This window comes from Notechis scutatus, chromosome 1, assembly GCF_049901735.1.
Source record: "Notechis scutatus isolate UNSWTSFEM ecotype Mainland chromosome 1, rNotScu1.2, whole genome shotgun sequence".
Taxonomy (NCBI): domain Eukaryota; kingdom Metazoa; phylum Chordata; class Lepidosauria; order Squamata; family Elapidae; genus Notechis; species Notechis scutatus.
In genome coordinates, this window is record NC_142009.1 from 196630563 (window position 1) to 196653566 (window position 23004).

At 39.7% G+C, this 23004-nt stretch overlaps 1 protein-coding gene across 1 annotated transcript in view; it reads left to right on the top strand.

The window, feature by feature from the left end:
- Positions 1 to 1924: 1924 nt before the first annotated feature.
- ITGB6 (integrin subunit beta 6) overlaps positions 1925 to 23004 on the top strand; it is a 92989-nt gene continuing 71909 nt past the window's right edge. The window contains exon 1 of the mRNA XM_087949871.1: positions 1925 to 2042. The gene's annotated coding sequence lies outside the window, so the exon portion shown is untranslated. The remainder of the gene's footprint in view (positions 2043 to 23004) is intronic.

Consider the following 23004-nt stretch of genomic DNA (forward strand, 5'->3'; position numbering starts at 1 on the left):
AAAAAACAACCAGACGTCCAGGCCAGAGGTGGTATTCAGCAGGTTCTGACCAGTTCTGGAGAACCGGTAGCGGAAATTTTGAGTAGTTCAGAGAACCGGCAAATCCCACCTTTCTGACTGGAGATTTTACAGTGTCCTTCCCCTGCCACACCCACCAAGCCACGCCCATAGAACTGATAGTAAAAAAAATTTGAATCCCACCACTGGTCCAAGCCCTTGTAAATGAGTGCTATGCCTATTACAACACTTCCCTTGCCCCAGGGCAAGGCTTGCCATTTCTGAATTCAACCATCACAAAGGAGCAATGTAGTTTTGATTGTGGAAAGGGCAAGTCATATGGCAGAACAGCACCTGCAAACCTATTCAGGAAAAACATCATAAAATACTCTGAAATGATTTTGGGGGGGGGAGGGGAGGGTGCTAAAATGTACAGTGTGTCATGAACAAATGCTTGTTGGTTTTTGCAATTACCCAGGATTCCAGATGCTGTCGCATTACATTGTAGTCCTTGACTTACAACAGCTCCCTTAGTGACCGTTTGAAGTTACAACAGCACTGGGGGAAAAAATGACTTATCACCGTTTTGCACACTTACAACTGTTGCAGCATCCTCATCAATTCTTTCGCTTGGCAACTGGCATGTATTTATGAGGGTTACAGCATCCCCCAAGTGATGTGACCCCCTTTGGGAACCTCCTGACAAGCAAAATCAATGGGGAAGCCAGAATCATTTAAAAACCGTGTTACTAACTTAACAACCGGGATGATTCACTTGACATGTGTGGCAAGAAAGGTCATAAAATGGTGGCAAAGCTCATTTAACAACTGTCTCCCTTACCACAGAAATAATTGGGCTAAATAGTTATTAAGTCAAGGACTATATGTATACTTCCAGGCCAGAGGTGGTATTCAGCAGGTTCTAACCAGTTCTAGAGAACCACTAGCGGAAATTTTGAGTAGTTGGGAGAACCGGCAAATACCACCTCTGACTGGCCCCGCCCTCATCTATTCTTTGCTTCCCGAGTCCCAGCTGATCGGCTGGGTCTTCTTTTGTTGCCCTGCACAGGAGAACGGAGCTGTAAAGCAGGTTAGTCGGATGGGGAGGGAATGGGGATTTTTCAGTAACCTTCCCCTGCCATGCCCACCAAGCCACGCCCACAGAACCAGTAGTAAAAACATTTGAATCCCACCACTGTTCCAGGTATAATCAATGCAGAGGTGATTTGTCGTTCCGCAACCTCCAGTAGATCCCAAGACCCCTCACCCTTATTGGGTTCTTTACATCTAAATTCTCTCAAATGGAGCATTAGTCATAAAAGTTCAGTGGAACAGGTTTAATCTTCAGGCAGTGGAAGAGTCATCCAGCAGGAATGTTCCCATCAGCAAAATGACCGAGCTTTCCCTGGCATCTCCACAAAAATGTAAGTAATATCTCTGCCCATGTCTTAGCACCCACTTGCCGTTTGCCTCTCCAGCAGGCATCTCTCCAGCAGGCATGCTCACCCAAACTAGCGTTTACTCAAAGTTTGAATATATATATATGTGTGTGTGTGTGTACACACACACACACACACACACACACACACACATATATAAGACTGTTGCAGAGATATTAGCTGCCTGCTCACTTCCAGTTCATCTCCTGCATAAGTAATACATTGGCAGAGCCTTTCGCCATTTGTCAGCCAGCAGTCAGCGAACACGTTTGCTCGTCAATCTAATTTTAACCTTTTCTCGCATGAGCTTTTGCAAAACAACCAGCCATTCTGTCATTTCCCCCTCTTTGTTTTTATATGTGGTCCTATTTGTTTTATTAATCTTTAATTTAATATGCTTCATTACATGCAGTCCTGCTAAGCCAAAGAACTAAAAACATTCAACAGAAATTCTCTTTCACCCACTGCAGATTAACATAATCCCGCCCCAAAGGTTAGGAATCAGCTTCTTTCTACACTGAGGACAAACAATATGCCTAGCAAACACTGCTTGATGATGGATGGAGCTAATATCTCCTGGCACCCTCCTGCCTACCTGCCTGAAGGGTAAGTACTATTATAAATGCACCAAACTTGTGGCACAGGTGGCTAAATGCATATTGTTCTTGATAGTGGTGGGTTTTTTTCCCCTATAGAGTCAGTAGGGATGAATCCAGCAATGTATCTATTAATAATCCCATTTTGGTTTATTTCAGTCCGTAGGAGATTCCTGGCATAAGTATGGAAGATGGCCCAGTCTACCAGTGGAATCAAAAATCGACACAGATAGATTTATCCTTGGTATTACTGCCCTTTGCCAGAGAATATGACATCCTGAGACATAATAGCAATAGCACTTAGACTTATATACCGTTTTATAGTGCTTTACAGCCCTCTCTAAGCAGTTTACAGAGTCAGCATATTGCTCCCAACAATCTGGGTCCTCATTTTACCCACCTCAGAAGGATGGAAGGCTGAACCAACCTTGAGCCTTGGTGGGATTTGAACTGCCAAATTGTAGACAGCTGGCTGCAGAAGCAGCTTGCAATACTGCACTCTAACCACTGAGCCAGAGGTTCCTATAATGCTTCTATGAATGAGTTCTTTCAAGAGTTCTTGCCACTTAACTGTAGTTTGAGGCTTAATGCCATGAGTTCCATAAACTGCTGGGGAATGATGATAATTTGCCAGTGACTGGAGTCTTTAATCCCCATTACAGGTAGTCCTCGACTTCTGACCCACAATTGTAACCAAAATTTCTATTGCTAAGCAAGGCAGTTAATGAGTTGTGCCTGATTTTACAACCTTTTTTTTTTGCTAGGGACACTAAAGTTGTTAAGTGACTCATATGGTCATTAAGCAAATCCAGCTGTCCCCATTGATTTCGCTTATTGGAAGTCAGCTGGGAACACCACAGTGGCAATCACATGACCCTGGGATATTGCAATCATTGCAAATACATGCTGGTTACCAAGCCCCCAAATTTTGGTCATGCAACAGTCATAAATGAGAGGACCAATTGTAGGTCCTTTTTTTCAGTGTGGTTGTAACTTCAAATAGTCATTAAATGAATGGTTGTAAGGCAAGGATTACCCGATCAGTTTAAGTTTGATTGTCAAGACAGATTTATTGAAATAATGTTTTTGTTAAAAAAAATTAAGTGGTGTTTGGATATAATTTTTTAAAAAGAGATGTGCCCAATGTTAACTGGCATTGCTGAGCATTAAGCACCTGTGTCAGCCAATGATTCAGTTCTGTCTCATTCGACTGTTATTCAAATCCATTTGGGAATTTTGGAACACTTCTACATTCTATTAAGCACTTTTCATGTATTATTTACATTTTCACATGTATTATTTACAAGTTGCTTTAAAGCAGTACTGGGATTATCAACAAGCTCAGTTCCCTGAAAAATGTCCTCTAACCTCAAGCTTTAGAGCATTCCACAAGGGTTTGTTACAGCAACAACAAAAGCCCACTGCATAGTCAAAAGGTTCATATTTCATAGTCTGATGTTCAAGATTATGCGGCCTTTGAAAGGTTATCGAATAATTCAGCCAAGTGTATGGCAATAAAGCTCTCACGTTGTCTGGGGACAGAATCCCTGTTTAGGTAGTAAATGAGTTCAGAAAGTGCCATATTAAGGCCCAACATCTACCACACATTTGAGACCAATGGAAGCTATGACAGACGCGGACAGGCTGCAGGCTAATCCAGGTTGAAAATATTGTGATTTTTCAGTTCCAAAGGAAGTTGATAGTCCCTTTCTCCACTCTTTCTCACAATCAGTCAAATCAGCAGCCTAATATGTTGGGTGATTGGTAAACTATTAAGCCAATTTTCTTTCTATGCTTTTACTGTTAAAAAACTGGGAACAAAGAAGGCATGTCCATCTGCTGCAGACCTACCGCAAATCCGACTAGACAAAATACCAATAGCCATTTGGCTAAAATAAAATAAAAAGTCACTTGACAGCAAGAAGGGTGACATCTAAATAAATAAAAATAAAATAAATACATTTATTTCCATCTCAGCTAGTTTTACTACACCATTTGGCTGAGCAAAATTAATGGAACTGCTTAGTTTGCGAAATTCACACCTCAAATTCAACATTTGTTTCATTATTTATTTACCCTTTAATCAAATGCAACAATTTATGGCATGATTTTTCTGTCTTTCAAACAGATGCAAAAAGCCCTAAAACAAGGCCCAAACAAGATGGGGTGGGTTGGTGAGAGTTATTACTGCATTTTATTTAGATTTTCCCCAGTTTCATTGTTACAACTGTGGAGGTGTTGTTTTTTTTTCCTTGTAAAATAAAGATCGTACTACCAATCCTAAACTTACTTTATATGCATGAAAGATAACATCCAGAGTTACTACTATGTATTAAAATTATTACAATGGTATGTTTGAGTAGGGTTTCTAGAATTTGCCAGTTAATTAGAATCTGTGATCTATCTGTCAAGAGTTCAAGGCCGAGATGAGCTTGTTTGAAACTTATTAAACACAAATATTAAGAGAGGAAAATGAGTCTCTTGTTTGTGTGCTGCCTGTTACATTGATGTACTCGGGGTTTTTTATTTCCACAGCAGTGTGTTAGATTTCAATCAGGGCAATTTCATTACATATTATTCACCAGCTCTTTTTGAACCTTCTACAAAGAAAATACTACTGTACTTACCCGCAAAGAATAATCTGTTTCTCCTCAAGTGATTTATCTTTAAATTGAAAGGCTGTCTTAGGTTCTCCCAGGACATACTGTAGCTAAGGAGCAGATGAATGTTTCTGTAATTTTCCTAGGGCAGGAGGGTGTTCAGTAATAACTTCCTTGGAAGTAACTGGCAGTTGTTGCATTTTGTAACCTCTTGTAATTTACATTTGTGACACCTCTGCAGTGCGTCTCTTGGTGGTTTGTTGAGCAGAATTTGGCAATCTTTCAGTAACCGATCATTTTCATTTTCCCACTTTTATTTTAAATGAGAAGTGGAGATGAGAGTTCAGAGCAGCGTGGTTACTCCTGTTGTATTCCATTTCTTTTCTGACTACCTAGAGCGGAGGTCTCCAAACATGGCCACTTTAAGACTTGTTCTTGGCTGAGGAATTCTGGGAGTTGAAGTCCACAAGTCTTAAAGTTGCCAAGTTTGGGGAGCCCTGGCCTAGAGAATACATGGGTTTGTCCATTCGTGTGAGTATCCATTATTATCATTTCTCTCCCCTATTTCTTCTGAACTTTGAGTTTAGAGCGTTAGTTTCATGACAGTTCTTTGGAGGTTTCCCTTCCCCAGCAGACTAGTTTGAGACCCCTAAAATCCCTTTTGGGAAGTGTATCCTGCAAGGGATGACAGCAGCAGGCTAACAGTTAAGGCAACAACCCAGCCAATCGATGGAACCAGGATAGTGCCCAGTCAGAGGAGGTTTGGTCAAAGAAAACCAGGAAGGTTAAGTTCCCCTCCCTTATCTGCTGTTGTTACAATGGAAATAGCGAGTGCCCATAACTACTAAAACAACAGTGCTTCCATTTGTATTTGTCTTACACCAGGGTCTTCCATATCTCTTTAGGGTAAGGGATGCCCCTGTGATTAGTGGACAATCAGGGGCTACATTGGAGCAGGAGCAGCCAGAGTTAGTGTTTCTCCAATGCATTCAAAGAAAGGGATTGATATTAGAAATAAAGAGCAATTATTCATCTCCCAGAGGAAGCCAATATAATAATCTTCTTCGTCAGCACATAGGAAATAGACACCACTAGTGAACTTCTTTCCAAGTCATCCTCTTTTAAATTCTGAGATATGGGGAGCCCATACTGATGCTGTAATCGCTACGATGGTTTGATGAAACACTATCCATCCTCAAGTTAAGGGCATGACTCCCAGTTTTAGTGGCAGACTGAGAGTAACACTTCTAAAGTCCACTCTGGGGGGAAAGAGTTATCTCAAGATCTACTGGCTGTCTCCTTGAACCAACAGCAGGAAGTGTTTTCCCCCCCCACCTGTTATAGTTTAGGAGCTGCATCATAGGGGAGATTCTATGTTTAGAAACTTTATTACAGTCCTGGAAGCTTCTGTCATGCCTCTCCTAGAGGATTTCTCATTTAAAAAAGACGTGCAGAATCAAATTCAGGGAAAGTCTGTAGACTTACATCCTCAAAAGGACAAGTGTGTTGGCTGATACAGTACTGCAGAAAGTGCTCTGCTTGAACAAAGAAGATCTGTAAGGACAAATCTGCCGTGTCTGCCTGAAATAGTGGATTTGTGAGACCCTCACTGTCTTTGTAGGCTTCCATAGTTTCTACGTTATCTTTATTCTTACCATAGAGAGTACTGTGCCATGCCCTTGGCTCTGTGGTCCAGGTTCATCTTTTCCTTCTGAACCTTCCTACCTTGACTGTGGACCATTTTTGATATCTGCTTATACAACCACTAGGTTTAATGTACCAGACTGGACTCTTGGCTGAAAGTAGTTCTCACCTTACTTTGAATTGTAAATCATGTCTCTTCTAGTGATTACTTAAAAGCATTTTACTGCCAGATTTAGGCCAGATTTTTTTTTTCGTACCCCCATTTGTCCATGTCTCCTTTTTCTTTAGATGAAAAATCCGCCAGGACAAATGTCATACCTCCTCTCGTTCTTTTCTCCAATCAACGTTGATCTTTCAGTTCTTAGATCCAAACAATGATAGTCCTTCCAATGCCAGCAGCCTTTCCAAAATTGCCAGACGGTGAAGAATATGAGTCAGAGAACCATAGACTAGTTTTAATCTCTTACCCAGGTGTTGGAGTGGGGTTTAAGCCCCCTGTGTTGCCATCAGAAAGTGTATAATGTGCAAGTTTTGAGAATGAACGTTTTCTGCTATTGGAAGTGAGATGCCTATACAAGAGCTTGTTACCATCTCATTGAGAACAAGGTTTCAGAGATACATTACTCACTGTTTCAGTTCCAATACTACGGTTTTGTTGCAGGGAGCACAAAATTGGGGGTGGGGCAGAGGTGGTATTCAGCAGGTTCTGACCAGTTCTGGAGAACCGGTAGCAGAAATTTTGAGTAGTTCGGAGAACCAGCAAATACCCCCTCTGACTGGAGATTTTACAGTATCCTTCCCCTGCCACGTCCACCAAGCCATGCCCACAGAACTGGTAGTAAAAAAATTTTGAATCCCACCACTGGGGTGGGGTGGTAGTTTCCTTCTATATCCCAGCACTGAAATGTATTGAAAATCTACACTAAATTCTTGAGGAGGAATTCAAATATTTGTTTCAGCATCTTTCCATTCATCTATCATCCTTGGCCAGCAACAGCTACGTTCAACCCCAACTGCTTGGGAAGATACAAAAATGAAAGAAAGTATTTTTTTTAAAAAAAGATAAACTCTCAATTGAAGTTAAATCATGTTTTTTTTTTTGTTTTTGTTTTTTGCTTCATGGTACCAGTCTGCATAAGGCAATCCAACACCTGCCTTTCATGTTTCATTTTTCATAACTTTCTCATGTCAGACTTCTGTAGGCAGATTATCTACCATTTCAAGTTCCCTACCTATTGATATCAGCTGGGGCAAGAGGTTAGGAAGTGGCAAAACAAGCCTTTAATTATGCATTCCAAGAGATAGGAAATCAGCTATGGCAGCTCCAAGCTGTTACAATTGAAGGGGGCCAAGCTGATGAGTCTCGAACAAGGCTAATCCCATCTCTACTCCTACAAAGGTGGATGGAAGGAAATTACCCTCATTGGGAATAAGGCTGTACTGTAATGATATGTGAGAATGACCTTCTGCCTAGGAGACTATCCAATAAGATAAGAGGCTTAATGGAAGAAAAAAAACTTAGGATGGACATGCTCTAACTGGTCAGGTGGTGAAAAGTGGTGGCAGGAAATTTGTACCTTCAGACTTGCAACATTCTGTTAATGTAGGCTTACAAAAAAAAAAGTAGAATTAGCTCATCTAAGTTATGTTTCCAGTCTGGTTTATATGGGAAGGCTACTAAAGGCTATAGAAATGGGATGAAATGAGGAACAGTTTTTCTTCCCTTCTATGGATCTGTGGGTGCCCATCTTTTAAAACTCCTTTTGCATTTACACAGGAATATTGTTGATTTGTTCTCATTTTGCCCTCTTTGCTCTGTCTTCTTTTTGTGATCTTGGATTTCATGATTCTGTTCTGTCTTAGTTCCCCCATCCCATCATTCTGATTTATTTTTATTTCTGTTAATGAACGTTTCTATTCAGTGTATTCTTAACTGATAGTGGTTCCTCAACTGCGTATCTTTCAACATTTAATCTTTAGGTTCACCCATTGATTAATCTTTTGGCTTAAATATCTGTGTGGAGTGGTATGACCCTCGTATTTTGCTGAAGTTTCTTTTATTGCTCTTTTATGTTATATTTTTTTCTATTGCTTCTTTATTTTTTGCTCATTGTCTTTATTTAAATTTTCAATTTTCTCTGGATTTCTCTTCTTTTCATGCCTTAGTTTAGTTGTTTATTACCGGCATTATTATTTCTTTTTCAAAAACCTGATAGTTTCATTTTTTTTTAAAAAAAACTCTCTTCCTTTTCTGGGTCACAGATTTCAGGGTTAGATATCTTGCAACTTCTTAATTTTTGCAACCTGAATAGTCCCCCGGATTATAGCACCAAAATTTGGCTGCAAATCATCAAAAAAAGTCACTGGCACCATGTATTGCCAGATGCCGACAGGAAATTAAAGAGAGAAAGCCTGGCACACTGTTATTACTTCTTTACAACTACAGTCATAACAGTTCTGTGAAGGTTTCCTTGTATCTGTCTGGAAAATTTGTATTGTTACGTTTTCAAACACAATATCCCTGGATATTGCAAATATTAATTCTGCAAGCAGGGGCATCACTAGAGAAATGTCAGTGGAGCTTCTCCCTTGGCTTAGCTTGTCAGAAGGTCACAAAAGGTGATCATGCGGCCCTGGCATACTACAACCCTCATAAATATGATCCAGTTGCCAAGCATCTGAAGGACCCATGATCAAGTGGCCATGGGGATGCTGCAAAGGTTTTGAGAGTGAAAAATAGTCATAAGTCACTTTTTCCAGTTCCTTTGTAATTTCCAATGGCCACTAAGTGAATGGTTGTAAGTCAAGCATCAGCAGTGGTGGGATTCAAAAAAATTTACTACTGGTTCTGTGGGTGTGGTGTGGCTTGGTGTGCGTGGCTTGGTGGGCGTGGCAGGGGAAGGATGCTGCAAAAACTCCATTCCCTCCCACCCCCACTAACCTGCTTTCCAGCTCCGTTCTCCTGTGCAGGGCAACAAAAGAAGATCCAGCCAATCAGCTGGGACTCGGGAGGCGGAGAATAGATGGGGACGGGGCCAGTCAGAGGTGGTATTTGCCGGTTCTCCAAACTACTCAAAATTTCTGCTACCGATTCTCCAGAACTGGTCAGAACCTGCTGAATACCACCTCTGCTGTACTGTATACATTGTAACATCACAATTCAAGCTCTTCTTCTCACATAGTACATACACCAAGACCAAGAAAGGCAGGACAAGAAACAATGGGTGGAAACTGACCAAAGACAGAAGCAACCTGGAATTAAGAAGAAACTTCCTAACAGTGAGGACAATTAACCAGTGGAATAACTTGCTTCCAGAATCATAGGCGCTCCATCACTGGAGGTTTTTAAGAAGAAACTAGACAGCCACTTATCTGAAATTGTATAGGTTCTCCTGCTTGAGCAGGGGGCTGGACTAGAAGACCTCCAAGGTCCCTTCCAGCTCTATTCTATTCTATTCTAAAGTGCACTGTGTATTGCAATGTTGTGATTCTTGTTTTGCCCAATGCCCCCCCTTCCCAATGCCTCTGGACAGAGAACTGGGCCGTTTATTCTTTTTTTATGCTTAACACTATTAGGAAGTTTAACAATGAAACCCTACTTGAATTGCTTTGTTGCAATTAAGTCTTTAGTATATCCAAGGGCAAGCATTTAATTATGTATGCACAAGTACTACTTTGCTTGGCACCAGGTCTCACCTGGAAGAAATTTATTGTACCAATTCATTTCCTAGGTTTTCCTAGTTCTGAACTTAAAGTTGACGTGAATTTTTTTTTTTTTAAATCAATAAACAATATGGAATTTTTAGACTCAGTTACCTGGAAATCATCATCAAACTCAGTGGCGTGTAACTTTTCTTTGGAAATTAATAGAGCTGTACATTGTTCAGCCATTGCCTACATACTTGGTATTTTGAGCACAAATTATACTCTTGCAAACAATGAAATGAAAGCTTCACTATATCCAGGAGTCTGAGTGATAAAACTGGCAAACTGCAGGAGTTCCAAATGGGTATGAGAGCACATCTGGAAAAAAGAGGAACCCCGTAGCATAGCAATGCAAGCCTGAGAAATTGGTAGACTTGCCTGGAAATAACAAAACATCTGGATAAATTATCCATGTATAACTTTACCCATTCAAAGTACTTTACGTAACTTTGGAACAAATACTAGATGTTCAAGCCTGCCTGCCTGCCTTCTTTCGAATATAGCCAGATGTTTCTCTCTCCTCTCCCATAATTCTAGATAGCATGATAACAATGGAATCTAAACAAGTAAAATGTACTGTAAAAATCTGACATGGAGATTGTTGAGGTAATTCCCCATTAGGAGAATGAACGCATACAGGGAGACGTATTTGAGAGTAGTGTTTGAATAATACACACACAGTACACAGATACTCTGTACAGTAAATGCAGGTTTTTATTTCCAGAAAGGTTTAAGCAAAGTCCAAAATAATCAGTCCAAAATCATTCACAGTCAGTTTTTCAATCCAGGGATAATCCAAATATCAAAATCCAGTGTGAAAAAACAGTTCAGTATCAGACTTACATTAAATCCAGTAATATCAGTCAATTAGAAGAAATGGAGCAACAGCAATACTTTCCAACAGAAGGAAACAGAGATACACTTACGCTCTCTTCTGAGACTCAGACTAAGACAAACCAGGTTTCTGGCTCCATCTTATGGCCGTTTGAGAAACCACACCTAATTGCAGTTTTGCATTTTCTTAAAGATACAGTTTTAAAATGTTTATCCTGGTTTATATATATTTCTAACCCAAATAGCTGTTAGGTGACCCATATTCCTAACAGAGATTTATTATTATTATTATGAAATCAGGGTCACATTCCTTGTCCCCTTCCTTTCGCCAGAGGGTGCAGTTCCAAGCTCTCTAGGATTCTGCAGATGTGTCTGCATTTTTATATCATAATCCTTGGAGTTGCAGTGCTTTAGCATATGTCCCAAAAGTGGCAAAGAAAGATGTTGTCTACTTACTTACCTAAGAGTCATTAGATAAATAAATAAAAATATCTGATAACCATCATTAAACAAATGACAAGTTCATCAATTTCCACAGAAGAGAGAGGGCTTGATAATGTAGGAGCGATAATGGTCTTTTGGTCAAAAGACCGTCTTTCTTTTGAACAGTGTTATATCTTGACAAGCTGCACAATAAAATAACTGAATTCAGCAGCAAAGGAAAACCACAGAAACAAAAGATGGGAATATATTTATCTGTGATTCCTATTCTAGCAGTACTTTCATCATCTGTATTCTAGTAAACAATTATCCCAGAGGACTGTATCATCACTAGGAGATATCAACTTCTTTCATATTGGAATTTTCTTTTAATATTCTTTCCTTTAAAAAAAATCACAGGAAGCGGAGCTTTTTGTGCAATTTGAAACAAATTGTAATATTACCTTAGGTGTCACAGTTTACATATTTTAGAGCATGCTGATAATTACCAGAAAAGATAGTCTTCTCCAAATTTGCTGTCCTGTGGGCTGCAAGCATTCAAGTTGGAATAAGAGCCAGATTTCATGGTTAGCTGGCTAAGTGGCTAGTCAATATGGCTCTGGACATTATCACTTTGCAATGGTGAAGCTAATGCGTTATATTCTTCCTACATATCCCAAACCCAGCTTTCTAGAAAATTGTCCAAAGTATATTTAGCAATCATTTCTTGCTTATCACTTTTTATCTAGTGTTAATACTTCAAGGTACAACTCTTATTTAATTGGTAGTTTCCTATTTCATTATTGCACAGATTGACACAGGGACACACAGAGACACACCCAAAAAACCCCATCATGGATTCACATCATGCAAAGGTGTCAAATAAAATATATCCTGCTCTGTTTTGTCACTTTCAGCTATAATATCACTTAGCAACTGCCCGTGATCTGGCCAGCACTGTAGAGTTGCAAAACAGCTGATGTAGGAACAAAATATATGACATCACAGAACTGAATGGAATAGTTTATGGTGAGGGAAATTGATTACCATTCTGGGATCATCACTAGCCCCAACTCCCACAGCTTCTAGGGAAGACACAAAAACTAATTGCTTTTTCCAAGCTTAAAAAGGTTGTCTATCTGTACTCTGCTAGCTCTTGAAACAACTCAATATATCTTGGGCTATTTGGTAGCCTGATTTAACTTGATGTCTGTCAATTCCAAAGAGGGAAGACACAAAAGGCAGTAACATTTTTCCCCCAAACAGAATTATAATGTTGTTCTTGGGCAACAGCTGAAGAAATGTTGAGGAAATTAATGCAGAGTTTGTATTTTGATTGCACTAATATAAATTGTGATGAAATAAACCAAGACAGGAGCCTCCTGCATAATTACCCATGCCAAATTTCAGTCAGATGTTGTAATAATTTTAATAAAAGAGAAAGGAATTTCTTAACAAAACCTCTTTCTGAATAAAGCAAAGTCAATTTTTGAGAATTATACAGTTGCATAGAAATGTGCTATCTTAACTCACTCCATTTCCTATGAATTTAAGCTGACACTAGACTAGGTTACCTAGCTCATAAAATACTAGTTGTAATGGTTAAGGTGCTGGCCTAGAAACCAGAAGACTGTGAGTTCTAGTCCCACCTTAGGCATGAAAAACTGGTGGATGACTTTGGGCCAGTCACACACACCCCTGTCTCTCAGCCCAATCCATATCACATGATTATTGTTGTGGGGAAAGTAGGAGGAGGAAAGAACATTGGCTGTTTAGCACCTTGAACTGTATATGAAAATAAAGGTGGGATAAAAATCCATTAAAAAAAAGGGGCTGTTGGCAGCCTGGCAGAATCATATCTTGAAGCAACTGATAAAAACTATTGTTCTCTCAGTCCTAATCTTCGCATCTCCCAATTATTTTAACTGGAAAAATCAATGGTGGCCTGGTTGCAAAGCTGACTTTGATTTCTGCCTAAATTTGACACTGATTCTGAAATTCCCTGACCTTTCATCTCTCTATGTGCCAAGCTATGTGTGGCTGTCATATTTTGCTTCTTTGTTATAACTGCTATGAAAGCACATTTTATGGCCTGTTCTGAAGTTTGGCTAAATTTAAGATATATCTCTTTAATTTGTGGAGAAGTAATTGAAAAACTCCTGTGTTATTATTCTAGCTGAGAGAATGAGGTTATTTAGAGGCTCAGCTTAGACCATATATATTTGATAGCATAGTGTAGGGGTAGCAAAGCTTTTGAGATGGGCATATCAAAAATTCAGGAAAACGCCTGTTATTTTTTTCCCCTTTCCTGATACTTTCTTAAAGGGGAAGGGTTGTTTTAAGCTTTTTACACTGCTGTTGGGAAGAAATACTCCCATGGAAATACTTCCAGCCGGCATGCAATGATCAGCACTTTGAATAAATAATTGAATAATGAAGCAGAGCTGGGAAAGAAGCTTTTTAATGACAAGGAACCAAGATGAGTGACATTCGGCAAGGCTTCTTGGCTGGCTAGAAAGATTGACATTCAAATATGAGTTTACATACCCATTCTGAGTTTTGATCTAAAACTGGTTTTTGGTGAAGTTTAATTCTGTCCTTGGTAATGTTTAATCCTGTGTTTATTGATGGGATAATTTTCCCTTGTCAGCTTTGTTTGGAAGGAAAAAGATTAATCTCTATTCCTGAAAAGAAATTGGGTTGAGAAATCTGGCTAGTTGTTGTGTCTATTTGTTCTGGTAATTGGTTTAACAAGCAACAGCTACTGTTGTGATTTAATTATTTGTATTGTGTTTGAATTTTTTCCTGCCTCATGGTTTTTTTTCTATCTGGGGAGGGGGGTCTTCCTTCACTGCTTTAGTGGTATCTGGCACTGTCCTTTTGGGGTATACTTCCAAGAGGCAGGATTCAAGCTTGGCACTGATTGTTTTACTGCCTTTCTGGGGGGCATATAACCTTTCCTTAAATCTGGATGATTTCCTTAGGATATCTTGTGAGGTGAGTGAGATCAGCTGGTATCTTTAAATGGTGCAAATAGTGCAAATGGACCTTTCCTGGGTGTGCTCTTTCTGGAGAGAATTAAATGACCTTTCTGCTAAAGGGTTTCACTTTATGAGCAAGAGTTGGCTGTTGATAGTTATCATTGCATTTTAACTATTTTAATTCTTCAAGGTGCTCTGACACCCTGCCTGATTTGTAACTCCGGCTTGCAGGTATTTTCAATCTAATGATTGGTATTTAGGGCAGCTTTTTGCAAGCAAAGAAGCTTTTTGTATTTTTGTACAGGTAATCCTTGACTTACAACAGTTTGTTTAGTGACCATTCGAAGTTACAGTGGCACTGAAAAAAGTGACTTATGACTATTTTTCACACTTATGACGGTTGCAGCATCCCCACTATCATGAGAGGCCAGGCGAGGAGAAGCACCCTTTGACGTGAGTGACGTTGAGTTGGCCACACCTACCCAGTCACATGACCACCAAGCCACACCCACCAACTAAGCCACGCCCACAGACCAGGTTGTTAAAAAATTTGAATCCCACCTCTGACGGGGTGAGAGAAGCATAAGCTAATATGGTAACACAGCAATCAATGTAAACCAGTTATTTATTTCCAATTTTACCTCCCATATGTTGAAGTATTCCTGATCAGGCATAGTTAGTGGCACAAATTTATTGAAATGACCATCATGTTAAGAATGCAGTCCAGATGGCAATGGGTCAGGATCATATGTGAAAATACCATCTGATTGGAGTCTCTGTTCCTGTGCTCCCATTTCACATAGGTAGAATTCTGCATCCAAAATAAACTGAAAGGAGAACTTTTAAACTATAAACCCAAAAGAGAACTTTTAAAAAGACCCATTTGGGGATATCAAATTAAATGGCACCCTTATTCTTGAACTATAAACTATAAGAAAATCCTTGAGATTTACTCCAAAGAAATAGCTAGTAGAACTGAGTGGAAACTGAATTTTCAGGATTTTGAATAGCTACAGTACATTCTTGGAAGTGTTTTTCCTTAATGGTACATTATAACAGAAATCCACAAATCTTGAGGCCATTGGCTGAAGATATATATAAATAAAGAATGATTCAAAAATTGGAGAAGAAAGAGAGAAAATTCCCCGGCCTTCACAGTTACTCTAAAACAATCTCAGGGAACATTCCTCAGACTTCCTCTTCTGAGATTGACACAAATTTCCAAAGTCCTTCTCATCTTTTGCCTCATCCTACAACTATAGAGAAGTCCAAATCAGCTGTAGAATTGGTTTCCTCTATTTCAGGGAGAGATTGTGAAAGAACTGCATGAAACATAATAGTGTTTCTCCTTTTCTTTTACTTTGGTAGCTGGCAGCCCACAAAGCAAGAATGAACTCATGTGGAATTCCAATCCAGACCATTCCCATTTGTAAGAGAGAGATATAGTGGGAGCAGAAGAAGTGAGGTAGGCCCCTCTCAGAGAAGGTGACCCAGGACTAAAACTGGAGTCAGGCACTGGATTTGTCTATGTAGCAGTTAAATAATTTAGAACAGGCGGAAACAGCAAAGGACCAACCCACGGTGTCTCTGCCAGCAAAAATGGAGCTCGGGAGGACCATGCATGGCCTTCGCAGGCTCCATTTTTGACTGTGACAGCCTCCTGCAACCCTCTGCCAGCAAAAATGAAGCTTGTGGATGGAGTGCACAGTCTCCCCAAGCTGCATTTTCCTGGCACAGGGCTGCAGGAGGCCATTGCAGCCAAATATGGAGCCCGGGAGGGCCATCGTGGCTGAAAACGGAGCCTTGATGAGTGATGTCAAGCTGGCCACACCCCCTGGGCACTCCCCCCACCTCCCCAAAGTCAAACAAAACCCTGATGCAGCCGTCAATGAAATCGAGTTTGATTTAGAGGAAAAGTGCTGAGGCTCCTATTGCATAGTGCACGGTGTGATATCGATACCTATAAGATATAACATTTTGGCATATCAAATTTTTCAACTTTCGATTTCCAAACATTGGGGTACTCAAAAATTGTAACATGCCTCGGGGATTGCAAAGATATTTTGGTTACTTTGATATAATTTAGTATAATTTAGCTTGGTAAGTAACTACATAAATATCACAACATTTTAACATTTTTTTGGTTTCATTTATAAACACCTTTGGAAGCAACTCAAATAGAATTCATAACAGCCTCACTTTCCTCAATCTGGGTCACATGCACTTCTTTGTTTGGAAATGTATTTCTATAGAGATCCATATGAAAATCCTCTGAAATATAGGGCTGAGCTCCTGGCTCAGTCTATTCTTGCAGTCATATTTCTTTTCTAGTAACAAAAGAGAATATTTGTCGCCCAGGGTTGAACTGTGGGATCCTTGCTGCTCTCTGAACTTGGTTGTTTTCTTGTAAACAACAGTCTAATCAAGGGACCACCAAGACTACTCCCACCAACATTGACTGGCATATAAAATGAGAGCAAACCCCACTCCCTCTTGGACTCATGTTGTTACCTGGTTTGGTAAGGAAAGGTCTGCAAGCAAACAACCAACGTCTGAGAGTAGCAAGGAACCCACAGTTTATTTTCTCCTGGAAAACTGACACCTTTGATTTGTCATGCTTTGGCATATCAGCCCCAACCTAGAGAAAACTATGACAGAAGTCAGGCAAAGTGTTTCTTACTTGGACACGCAGAATGACACATGGAAAGCTACAAACTGTTATGGGAACCTATGTAGTAGATTTTGCATTATACTGTATGTACAAGTAGCCCTTGATTTGAGCCCATAATTACAGTACATGTGTCATGACAATCATTAAATGGGTCACTATATGACTGTGTCCAATTTTATGACCCTTTTGCAGTGGTCATTCACCATTGATTGCTAGAGGAAATTTTTTTGCTGGAAATCATAACTAAATGCTGGTTTCCAGAAGAAGAAAAAAACCCATCATAAATTGTGGTCCCATGACTACAGGATACTACAAATGGCCATAAATACAAGTCAGTTGCCATGTACCCAAAATGTAGTCATGTGATCATGGGGATGGGTGGAAAAATGTCAGAACTTTGAATACAGGTTGTCATTCCTTTTCGGGGGTCATAAGAACTTCAAATGTAGATAGTCATAAGTTGAGGACTACCTGCAATGGTGGTTTTTTTTTAACACAATTTGTTTCTCATGGGGAAACAATTTATACTAACAAATTTAATACCTTTATCTAGAAGGTGTTAGAATACTTTCAGTATTCAAATACCTCTGTATATATATATATTTATACATATACATATACATCATATATATATATATATATATATATATATATATATATATATATATATATATATATATATATATATATATATATATACATACACACACACACACACACATACTACTAGTGGACCTGTCAAAATTGTTAAGTTCTGCTCAATTGCCTTTGCTATCAGAAGATGGGTGGGTTAGTGTCATGCTTAGACTTGGATTGTTCAGTCATCTGTGTTGCTCCTGGAAAGTAAATCATCTCTATCTATTTAATAAGTTAATTCCTCTCTTTGTTTTATATTATATTTGTGCTTTTTGACTTTGGCTTTACATTTAGTCAATGATGAAAGCTGATCTAAGGCTAAAGGGAGACATGATAGCAGTCTTCTGTCTGATACATGGAGGGATGTCACATGGAAGAGGCACCCATTCTTCCTGGCACCTGGGGGAAAGACAAGAACCAAATGGGTAGAAACTTTACAGTGAGAGGTCCAAACTGGAGGAAGGAGGAATTTGCTGACCACACAAGCGATTAAACAACTGAACAGGTGGATCTCCTGAGACAGTAGGTGCTCCCTTACTGGAGATTTCAAGAAAAGAGTGGGCAGATATTTGTCCAGGATGGTATAAAGATTCCTCCACTGGGCAGGGATAGGCAGTCCTATGATTCTACAAGCTTTCCATGTTGTCCACCTGAAATAATTGTTAACTCCAACTGAAAGGAGTCCTAGATTTTTTCTGCCTGGCTAATGCGCAATTGTGCATCCATGTTGTAAACATACAAATGATCTCTATCTATCTATCTATCTATCTATCTATCTATCTATCTATCTATCTATCTCTCTCTCTCTCTCTCTCTCTCTCTCTTTATCTATCTATCTATCTATCTATCTATCTATCTATCTATCTATCTATCTATCTATCTATATCTATATCTATCTATCTCTCTATCTCTATCTATCTATCTATCTATCTATCTATCTATCTATCTATCTATCTATATATATATATCTCTCTCTCTCTATCTATCTATCTATCTATCTATCTATCTATCTATCTATCTATCTCTATATCTATCTATCTCTCTCTCTCTCTCTATCTATCTATCTATCTATCTATCTATCTATCTATCTATCATTATGTATCTATCTACCTACCTACCTACCTATCATCTATGTATTCACCTGTCTGTCTGTCTATCTCTATCCACTTCCACATTCCTTTCTCCTCTTTCCTCCAAAGCAAGCCAGCACAAAAGAAATTAATTAACAGCTTCTAATTAAATCTAATGATGACTAAAACTGAGATCCTCGCTTGTAAGATGTACAGATTCTCCCATCGACATGTACCAGCCAGTCTCTCTCACACAGAAACTGCTCTCCTTACATCAAAACATTCATGGCCTCCTTCTTTCCTTCCTGTAGCAGAAAAAAAAAATGGGCCAAAGGGAAAGGAAAGGATGGTATAAAATTGGAGGAGGAAGGCAAGGCAAAAATATATATAAAAAAAGGACAGGACAGGAAAAGGAAGGAACTCCTGTTTCTGTGTTATAAAAAAGCTTAGATTCACCTGGCAAACAGCCTCTCTAAGCAATGGCTGATTTTCAAAGGCATCTACATTTTTCTAAGACATCTACATCTACAGCTATTTGTACCTCCTTGCATCTTTGTTCATTGTTTATTTTATATTGCTGAAATAAACCTCAGTTCAGTTTTTGTGGTCGGGTAGGAGGAACCTTCAAGCTATACAATGCAGCTGTCTGTTGCGCTTAATGTATACGTTCTTTAAATGACTTCCTTCCCCCATATAAGTGTAGAAAGATAACACCCATCCCTCTCCTAGAAGAATGAAATATTTTGAGAAACATTAAAAAGGCAGAATATTATAGTTCCCTGAATGAGAAATGGAGAGATGTGTTTTTTTAAGAGGGAGAAAGCAGCCCCCACCTTTTCTTAATAGTCCACAGCAGATGTCAGCACTTAAAAGATAAAGAGATAGATGGCTCTATTCATAAGCAAATACCCTCATCCAAGAGCCAATAAAGGTAGGATTAGCCTCAGCCACAATAGGAATTGCCCAATACCCCTTCATTGCATCACCCTCAGAAACTTCAACCAAACCTGGAAGTTCAGACAACCTATAGAATCCTACATAACCCCTACATATGACCCCTACATAACCCTTACGTGCCCCATGGGAGTCTGACAACAGCCAATGGAATACATGTTCTTGCAAAGGAACAGGAAGCTCAAGTGCAAAGCCCAAGAGAAGGTATAAAATCCCCCACTCTCAACTCCATGTGGTCAGCTGCACCAGAACCACCAACATGGGCTCTGTTCATCAATAAGAAGGTCCTCTTTCCAATCAGCCTCCAGCTTCCATTTTGTCTCCAGTGCCTTTCTCCCGGCTTGGAACTGAACCAGTGGTGGGATTCAAACTTTTTTACTACTGGTTCTGTGGGCATGGCTTGGTGGATGTGGCAGGGGAAGGATAGTGTAAAATCTCCAGGCAGAGGTGGTATTTGCCGGTTCTCCGACAAAATTTACTCAAAATTTCCGCTACTGGTTCTCCAGAACTGGTCAGAACCTGCTGAATACCCCCTCTGAACCAGATGGATATTTCTTCCCACAAAGGCCTGCCATGATTTTAAACTCTGACAAAGGCAGATTGGATGAGGTTATAACAAGCAGCCTTCCAGTCTGCTCCCACTTTTAAAAAATTCCTTCCTAAGGGAAACTCCATCTCTGTCACCTTTCTGGCACATGTATACTAGGGAGTTTCCAGCAGTTAACTTTGACCAAAGTTAAAGTTAACTAGAGTGTATGTTTCTTATTCATAAGTATTGGTAACATTTGTAATACATTCTGGCTCTACTTGTAGAAAGAACCATTACTCCTATTTTCAGGGGAAAGATAAGGAAAGATAAGAGAGAGCCAGTTTGGTCTATTGACTAAGACACCAGGCTAGAAACTGGGAGATTCTGAGTTCTAGCCTCACCTTAGCCATGAAAGCCAGCTGGGTGACCTTTGTGCCTATTACTTTCCCTCAACCCAGCTCACCTCACAGGGCTGTTGTTGGGAAAATAGGAGGAAGGGAGGTTTGTTGGATAGGTTTGCCACGTTGAGTTATTTGTAAAAGTAAGGAAGGCGGGGCACAAATAAATAAATGAAACTAAAGTTGAACACATACATTTGACTATAAGTGTCAGCCTTCAAGATCTTTTCTACTGCTTTGCATCTTTCGGCTGCCATAAGTAACGGGGGGAGGGGTTGTATCTGGGAAGAGAGCTGGAGGTGTTACATTCTTGTGTTGTATAAATGAGGAGTGGGGGGGGGGAGTATAAATTCCTGCTCTTACGTTTCTATTCCTTGCTTAGCCTTTCTTTTCTCTGCGCAACTGCAAATCTTTATCAAAATATGTCAAGGTCAACGGACAGAGGCCTCATCACCACCTGAAGATGCCCACACGACCATATCCAGAACTTTTAATTGGAAGAATCTTTTGAACTTTGGGGGGGTGGGAACAATTCCATCCCTTTGTATATGTGATCTGCGCGCCTAATTTCTTAGATTCAGAATTCTACCTGTAGCTACCACTTCAAATTTCAATAAAAGATTTCTTTCCTCTAATCTATGGAGTCTAAGTATTTCTTTCTTGGATTTTGAATGGAGCACAGACTGACAGTAAGATTTATTTTCCCTTTCCAATTAATTTTAATGACTGAGGGTACCCCACTCTTCTGCTGAAATGAAACAACATGAACACATGACCTCTATGGGGATCTAGGAGCTTATGCAAAGCACCAGATCACAATAAAAAGCTAGTTGTTAAAATCAATAAAAATTTTATAAAAAAAAAAAAAAGCTAGAACCCAGAAGCTAAGCTAGGCTGGCCCTGGTTTGCACTTGCATGGAAGACTACATGATTCATTGGTGGAGGGGAAAAGGCTAGCAAAAGATACAATCTCATGTGATGACATAGGTGCAACACTTCAGTTTTCTGTGGACATTGTTGCACTTGGAAATTCTTAGGATGCTAGCTAGGCTGGGAAGTTTGGGCAGGGGGCGGGGAACAGAAGAGGGCAATGGTAAAACACCTCCATTAAACTACTAAGAAAACTCTGGGAATGTAGTTCCCAGGAATAAAGCTAAACTGGAAAGCACCTTTACCTATTAGTCTTTTAACCTTTATTGTATGACTGAGAGATGCTGGACTGAGAGATGCTCTTCCTCACAATAAAATTAGCTTCAGGTGGTTGCTGAAGCAAGCTTCTTTAACCAGTTGATCAGTTTTTATGCCTTTGCTTAAGAATAAGGTAAATGTTCTCTTCGTACATACCTGCTAGTCGTTTCCAGCTCTAGGGGACAGTGCTCATCTCCATTACAAAGCCGAAGAGCCAGTGCTGTCTGAAGACGTCTCCGTGGTCATGTGGCCGGCATGACTAAACAGCGAAGGTGCATGGAACGCTGTTACCTTCCCACCAAAGGTGGTGCCTATTTTTCTACTTGCATTTTTACATGCTTTCTAACTGCTAGGTTGGCAGAAGCTGGGACAAGTAACGGGAGCTCACCCCGTTACGCAGCGCTAGGGATTCGAATTGATGAACTGCCGACCTTTCTGATCGACAAGCTCAGCATCTTAGCCACTGAGCCACCGCATCCCTTATGCTATGCTTAAGAATAGCTTCTAGTAAACTCTGGACCTTGCTGTCAAGGCTCTTTCTTCTACTTCCAAAAAAAAAAAAACCCAATCAGCATAACAACAGACGAGACACTGGATCTGGAATCTCAACATCCTTCTATGAAATCAGGAAACCAGTTTTTTAAAATAAGAATAAATGTCCTCCAAAGCCCACTATTTTTATTTTCCCTCAGACTATTCGCTCATTTCCCAGTTAAAATCCCATTTCTGTATATTCAATCCACGTGATTTTCACATATTTACTGAATTACATTTCTTTTGTGGACATTTTTCTAACTCTGATTGCCACCTGTTAGTTTACTATACAGGGACTGTTTTGGATGATGTAATTATATAGAGTGGGTTTTTTTTGTTCCTTTTCCACAAAAAATAGTCAGTAGAAACCGGGCAAAATCCTGGTAGAAAACACAGTTAATGGGCTATTTAAGAGACAGAAGTGATAGCTGCCAGGGTTCAGTGTGCACGAACTCTGATCCACCTAATTATGTTTTTGAAACTTCTGAGAATGATTTTGGAGGAGACAGATTAATAGCAAATATTAATTTTGTAGAATCAAACCAGGAGGGGGAAAAGCACAGGATGGTAACAATGTTTTAAACTTCTGGGTCAGATTTTATGAGATGTTTAACAGAAAGCTATGAGTCAACCGTCTGCTTCTATTTCCTGTCTAACAAAACAGCGCTCTGGTATATTGACTTTGCATTAATTTTCCTCATAGCGTCAGATAATGATTAACTAGAAGGTCTCTAAATTACTTTCAGAAAAGAAGCTGAAGCCCTGAACAATAATGAGGCTCTTAGAAGTGGGGGTGAACGTGCACCAT